The sequence below is a fragment of the Ranitomeya imitator genome, chromosome 2 (genome assembly GCF_032444005.1).
Source record: "Ranitomeya imitator isolate aRanImi1 chromosome 2, aRanImi1.pri, whole genome shotgun sequence".
Taxonomy (NCBI): Eukaryota; Metazoa; Chordata; class Amphibia; order Anura; family Dendrobatidae; genus Ranitomeya; species Ranitomeya imitator.
The window spans coordinates 378,692,026-378,699,382 of NC_091283.1; the positions used below are offsets into that span (position 1 = coordinate 378,692,026).

The following is a 7,357-nucleotide window of genomic DNA, read 5'->3' on the forward strand; positions in this document are numbered from 1 at the left end:
ATTGGTCGCGGGCCGCCCATGTGACCGCCACGCGACCAATCACAAGCCGTGACGTCATTCGCAGGTCCTTAACGCGCTCATTTTTTAAAAATGAGCGCGGTAATGACTTTCAAAGACGTAGCGGCTTGTGATTGGTCGCGTGGCCGCGACCAATCACAAGCCGCTACGTCTTTGAAAGCCATTAACGCGCTCATTTTTAAAAATGAGCGCGTTAATAGCTTGCGGTGACGTCGCGGCTTGTGATTGGTCGCGGCAACGCGACCAATCACAAGCCGCTACGTCTTTGAAAGTCATTAACGCGCTCATTTTTAAAAATGAGCGCGTTAATGACCGTTAATAGCTTGCGGTGACGTCGCGGCTTGTGATTGGTCGCGGCCCCGCGACCAATCACAAGCCGCTACGTCTTTGAAAGTCATTAACGCGCTCATTTTTTAAAAATGAGCGCGTTAAGGACCTGCGAATGACGTCACGGCTTGTGATTGGTCGCGTTGCGGTCACATGGGCGGCCCGCGACCAATCAGAAGCCGGGACGTGATTCTCAGGTCCTAAAAGCGCTGATTTTGAACAACGAAGCCTGCCGGTTACCCGCGCTGAGTCCAGGGGCCGCCGGAGAGGTAAATATATCAATATTTTTTATTTTAATTCTTTATTTTACACATCTCTATGTATCCGATACCGATACCCGATACCACAAAAGTATCGGATCTCGGTATCGGAATTCCGATACCGCAAGTATCGGCCGATACCCGATACTTGCGGTATCGGAATGCTCAACACTAATCAGCACCCTTCTTGGTTAAATCAGTCAACGGTTTAGCAATACTAGAAAAATTATTGATGAAGCGACGATAAAAATTAGCAAAGCCCAGGAACTTTTGCAGACTCTTCAGAGATGTCGGCTGAGTCCAATCATAAATGGCCTGAACTTTAACAGGGTCCATCTCGATAGTAGAAGGGGAAAAAATGAAACCCAAAAACGAAACCTTCTGAACACCAAAGAGACACTTTGACCCCTTCACAAACAAAGAATTCGCACGCAGGACCTGGAACACCATTCTGACCTGCTTCACGTGAGACTCCCAATCATCCGAGAAGACCAAAATATCATCCAAGTATACAATCAGGAATTTATCCAGGTACTCTCGGAAGATGTCATGCATAAAGGACTCTTTAGAAATACCCTGGTTTAGGGAAAGAGGGAAAAAAAAAAAAAAAAAAAGACAAGTGCGGCGCTTCCTCTGAGCGTAATACGTTTTTACCAACAAGTTAAAAACATTTCTTTTATTTGTAGTTATGCTCACCTTCTATCGGTAAGAAATGCACGTTGAGATTCTCAAGGAATCAATTCTTTAGGCAACTCTTCTTCGTATGTTGTATAATCCAATAAGGTGTGCAGCTCACTTTGGAGAACTATGTGTTGATCCTGCTTCAGATCCACATAGGTGGCAATTTCAAAGAGGAAAAAAAAAAAAAAAAAACTCCAAGTAAATGTGGCGCTAAGCACCTACGGATTTTTTGAATTCATCCACTTCAAGTGAAAAATGTTAAAAAATTCATTTATTTTCTCAAAATAAAATATATTTGTAAATTTTTTTAAAAAACAGTACAACGCGTTTCGGCTGCTATTTTTACAGTGCAGCCTTCATCAGGTAGTAAAAAAACAAAAAGAACAAACAATACAATAAGCACTATAAAATGATGTTACAACCTCCAAGTTCTCTTATTTATGAGGGTTCCTAGAAGGGATTAGCAGGGCGGGACCGGGGATCAGGTTCTCCTTTCCTGATGACTAACTACATGGTAGCCTCTAAAGAGACACATTTATCCTATATATATAAAAGAGCAGTTTAGTACTTCTATTCTATCCAAAATGAGCTTTTAGATACATGGTATTACACTGTTACGAACAAACACAACATTAAAAATATAGGTATATACACAATCATAAATATGATTCATTCCAATACCTCATCAATATATTTAAAAAACATATATAAAAAAAAAAAGGGAATTCTCCCTTTTTTTCTTTTTTTTCCCTTCCCTTTTCTTTTTTTTTTCCCCCTTTTTTTTTTTTTCCCTTTCTCTTCCCCCTTTTCTTCCCTCCTTTTTCCTTTTCCCTTCCTTCCCCTTTTTTTTTTTTTTTTTTTTCCTTCCCCCTTCCTTTTTGTGTTGTTGTATTGACACATGCGCAAACGACTGAGCTATTTATGACAAATCCTTACACATTCTCTACTACATCATTAAGTCCATTTGGATAAAGGCTTTGTAACCTATATATCCAATATGACTCCTTGCGGTTTAATAATTTGTTCCTGTTATTAGCCCCTTTTGGTATATGCTCCAGCGGTGTGACCGTAATGCAGAAGCATTTATTGTGCTTCAGCAGGAGATGACGGGACAGACTATGTTTAATCTGCCCGTTCTTTGCATTATAGCGGTGATTATTCATCCGGGCACTCAATTCCTGGGAAGTTCGTCCCACGTATTGGAGCCCGCATTTGCAAGTCACTACGTAGATGACAAAATCCGTTCTACATGTGAGTCTCTGCTTAATCTTAATTGTTTCCCCAGTAGTATTAGATTGAATACTCCGAGCTCCATGGTTAATGATCTTACAACATTTACATTTGTTTGAAGAGCATCTATATACTCCTGTGTTCATCTTCCCTCCATTCACATTGGTATTGTTTCCTATCATGTTTTTTATTTTTGGAACCTCTCTTAATTTACTCTGATATACAATATTTTTCACTGTCGCCCCTCTCCTAAAGGTTACTCCCGGTTCCCTTGGAAGCATTTTCCCAAGAATCACATCTTTTTTTAAAATATACCAATATTTTTTTAAAATTCTCCTTATCAATACATTCCCTTTATTATAAGTTGTTATAAAATTAAACTTCCAAAGATTTCTCTTATTCTCCTCATTGCTTGCTGGCCGTTCTTTCCCTCTAGTTTCCTCTGCATTACAATCTTTTCTCTTCCTACTTGGGAGACAATCCTCCTGTACTTTGTCCAAATTCTTTCTGTATGCTGCCTCGATTAATTTTTTTGGATACTTCTTATCACTGAACCTTTTCTTCAGTATCGCTGATTGGGTCACATAATCTTTAGTGTTTGTACAGTTTTTTCGTATCCTTAAGAACTGGCTGAATGGTACATTAGTTTTCCATTTTTTATAATGCGCACTTCTAAAGTCCACGTAGCCATTCGTATCACAGCTTTTGAAGTGCGTTTTTGTTATAATTTTCCCCGCTTCATGCCCCAATTCCAGGTCCAGGAACACGATTTTGTCCCTTCTGATGCATGACGTAAAGGAGATGCCCCAGTTATTGCTATTAAGAGAATCTATTAATTTACAGGCTTCTTCCTCAGTCCCGGCCCAGAAAATGATCAAATCATCTATATATCTACGGTATAGTAATATTTTTTCTTTGTATTCAGATGCATACAACAGCGATGAGGACTCGAAACGTCCCATAAAGAGATTTGCGAAACTTGGCGCTACCCGAGTCCCCATCGCTGTACCAAGGCGCTGTAAATAGAGTTTACCCTGGAACTCAAAGATATTGTGCGTTAATATGAATTTCAACCCTTCCAACAAAAATGTTTTTTGTTCCTCCTGCAGTCCTGATACTGATGATAAATAATGATCTACTGATCTGATGCCAAGTGTGTGATCAATGTTGGAGTACAATGAATTTACATCCAGTGTGATAAAGCTGTAATTCTCCTGCCATTCTATATTCCTACATTCCTCAATCAGTTGTGCAGAGTCTTTCAAATATGAAGGAAGGGTAGTTACAATTTCTTGAAGAAATAAATCAATGTAATGCGATAATGAACTTGTTAAGGAATCAATACCAGATATAATCGGGCGACCAGGTGGATTAGTGGAATTTTTATGCATCTTTGGAAGATGATAAAAATGTGCTATTGTTGGTGTATTGTTGGTCAAAAATTTCTTTTCTTTTTTATTTATTATATTCTCTTTATGGGCTTTGTTTATAAAACCATGACATTCCTTATTAAAATTGGCTGAAGGATCATTTTTTAAAATTTCATAATATTTAGTATCAGATAGAATGTTATAGGCTTCTTTCAAGTAATCAGGCCTATTCTGAATCACTACCCCTCCCCCCTTATCTGCCTGTCTTATCACAATCTCTGTGTTGTTTTTCAAGGAATTCAATGCATTTTTTTCTTGCTGTGTGATATTCTCTTTGTAAACATAATGGTTTTTTTAAAAATTTTTTGTTTTTATCCTTTTATTCTTACCAACAACTTTCTGTTCCTCATTAGAACTAAGACTATTTTTATTCAGATTCCTGAATTCTTCTGAAACAAGATGAAAAAATGTCTCTAGACAATGCCCCCTATGGTGAGTCGGATAAAACGAAGAGACAGGCACTACTTCTTTATGTAGGTAGTTGCTAGCACTTGTGGTCTCTGTTTCCAAAATATCTATATCTTTGTCAACTAATTTTGTATCTGTTTGTACTGTGGCATTTCTTTCTTTAATTGTGAAATGCCTCAATAGGGTTAATTTTCTTGTGAATCTATTTAAGTCCAAAAATAACTCAAAATCATTAGTGTTTTGTGATGGACAAAAATTTAACCCTTTCATTAGGATGCCCATTTCAGTGGATGATAACAAGTGATCAGAGAGATTAAAAATTTTTACTGTTGGAATACTTTTTATTTCCTCATTAATCCCTGTACTTATTTTATTCTGATCTACCGATACTGTAGATTTATCACACATTCCTAATTTCTGATATTTTTACTTCATTTTGCTTTCTAAATGTTTTGAATTTTTTAGATGTTTTTGATTTCTTTGTGAGGCCTCTGCCTCTTGTCCCTCTTGTTCTCTTTTTCTTTTTTTGCACATTTGTGTTGGCAATTTTTGGAAATAACGTGTGATTCGATTCTGTTGTATGTTCGGTGGAGAAAGAGAATTGTTTATTTTCCCTTCGCTCGCATTGGTCAACATTTGGGGGTTCGTGTTTGTTACGATGGGTCTCGTTGGAACTATCGATAAAAAAGATACATGTGAGATGGTGGAAGATGGAGAGGGGGAGGGAGAAGGAGCCTGTAGTACCGTGGTGAAAGGTGAACTAGAACTGTCATGGATGGTGTAATCATGTATTGAAAGGTCACTGATGTCTGTATGTGCACCCAAATTGAGGTTTTTTGGGGATGGATGTACAGGGTTAGAGGAGGGTACATTGGGCAAAGTGGAGTTTTCTTGTCTTACACCATAAGTGGGATAGTGAAGGTGCGTCAATACCGGTGTAGAAATGTTCACCGGATTTCTTTTATCCGGGCTGAGCAATGTTGTGGAAAAGAATGATAGGGGCGTATTTCCCTTCCCAGATGTACTTGGCTTTGGTGACCCCCTGATCTGTTGTAAGATTTATCAAATTTATGCTCTCCTCAAGCATATCCTCGACCCTAAACTTGGCTTCCCTGTTTTTTGTTTTATTTCCCTTTTTATCTTTAATTTTTACCCTCTGATTTTCAGGTTTGTCCTTCAGTTTTTCTACAATTTTATTTAGATGTTCAGTTTGTTTTCCAATAAGGGGCTCTCTAGGGGCTTGGAACTTTCCCTTATTTGCTGATGGATGGATAATTTCTGAGTCCCTACGAAATTTCTTAGTTTTTGCTTCCATTAAATCATTCTCAAATATTCTTAATTTCCTAGTTACATCCTTGTTTACAGTATCATAATAAGAACATTTTTCAAACCGTTTAAGTTTTGTAAGTATATCACAGCACTGGTCTGCTGATATCTTTGCTAGTGCACTCCGCTTTTGTACTAAAATGTCCATCAGATTATAAGAGCACAAGTCCAGGATCTTATCCCATTTTTCAGAAAAAACCAGATCACCCGGAAAAGTGCTTTTAAAATAAATCCTTAATCCTTTCGGTATGATTCTTTGCTGTGCACAAATATTTAAAAATTCAGCATCTAATTGATGTCGGATTTCATTTTTCATTATTTTCTCAAAGTCCGAGAACAGTCGATTGATTAATTTTTTACCTTCCAAATCCAAAGGAGTCTCTTCGGGATTCTCTCTTAATGTTGGTAGTCTCGATGAAGTAATTGTTGACAAAAGTTCTTTTCTCCTGGATTGTCTATTAGTAAAATATTCCATCCTCAGAGATTGCTGCTCGCCCTCTAGTAACCTAGAGTGTCTGTTCCCAGCTGGTGAGGAAATGCTCCTTCAGCTCCAAAAGTCTTTAGAAATACCCTGGTTTAGGGAAAGAGGGGAAAAAAAAAAAAAGACAAGTGCGGCGCTTCCTCTGAGCGTAATACGTTTTTACCAACAAGTTAAAAACATTTCTTTTATTTGTAGTTATGCTCACCTTCTATCGGTAAGAAATGCACGTTGAGATTCTCAAGGAATCAATTCTTTAGGCAACTCTTCTTCGTATGTTGTATAATCCAATAAGGTGTGCAGCTCACTTTGGAGAACTATGTGTTGATCCTGCTTCAGATCCACATAGGTGGCAATTTCAAAGAGAAAAAAAAAAAAAAAAAAAACTCCAAGTAAATGTGGCGCTAAGCACCTACGGATTTTTTGAATTCATCCACTTCAAGTGAAAAATGTTAAAAAATTCATTTATTTTCTCAAAATAAAATATATTTGTAAATTTTTTTAAAAAACAGTACAACGCGTTTCGGCTGCTATTTTTACAGTGCAGCCTTCATCAGGTAGTAAAAAAACAAAAAGAACAAACAATACAATAAGCACTATAAAATGATGTTACAACCTCCAAGTTCTCTTATTTATGAGGGTTCCTAGAAGGGATTAGCAGGGCGGGACCGGGGATCAGGTTCTCCTTTCCTGATGACTAACTACATGGTAGCCTCTAAAGAGACACATTTATCCTATATATATATAAAAGAGCAGTTTAGTACTTCTATTCTATCCAAAATGAGCTTTTAGATACATGGTATTACACTGTTACGAACAAACACAACATTAAAAATATAGGTATATACACAATCATAAATATGATTCATTCCAATACCTCATCAATATATTTAAAAAACATATATAAAAAAAAAAAAAAAAAAAAAAAAGGGAATTCTCCCTTTTTTTCTTTTTTTTCCCTTCCCTTTTCTTTTTTTTTTTTTTTCCCTTTCTCTTCCCCCTTTTCTTCCCTCCTTTTTCCTTTTCCCTTCCTTCCCCTTTTTTTTTTCTTTTTCTTTTTTTTTTTTTCCTTCCCCCTAAAGGACTGAAACACCGATGGAGCATTAGAAAGCCAGAATGGCATAACCAGGTACTCAAAATGGCCCTCGGGCGTATTAAATGCTGTTTTCCATTCATCGCCCTGTTTAATACGCACAAGA

General features: G+C 37.3%; 1 long non-coding RNA gene across 1 annotated transcript; it reads right to left on the reverse strand.

Annotated features, from left to right (window-relative positions):
* Positions 1-1,301: 1,301 nt before the first annotated feature.
* On the reverse strand, positions 1,302-6,474 carry LOC138667444 (uncharacterized). Its single transcript, XR_011318762.1, has 2 exons — positions 6,041-6,474; positions 1,302-1,423 (listed from the first exon to the last, which is right to left on the reverse strand). It is a non-coding gene; the product is annotated as an uncharacterized lncRNA (long non-coding RNA).
* Positions 6,475-7,357: the final 883 nt, after the last annotated feature.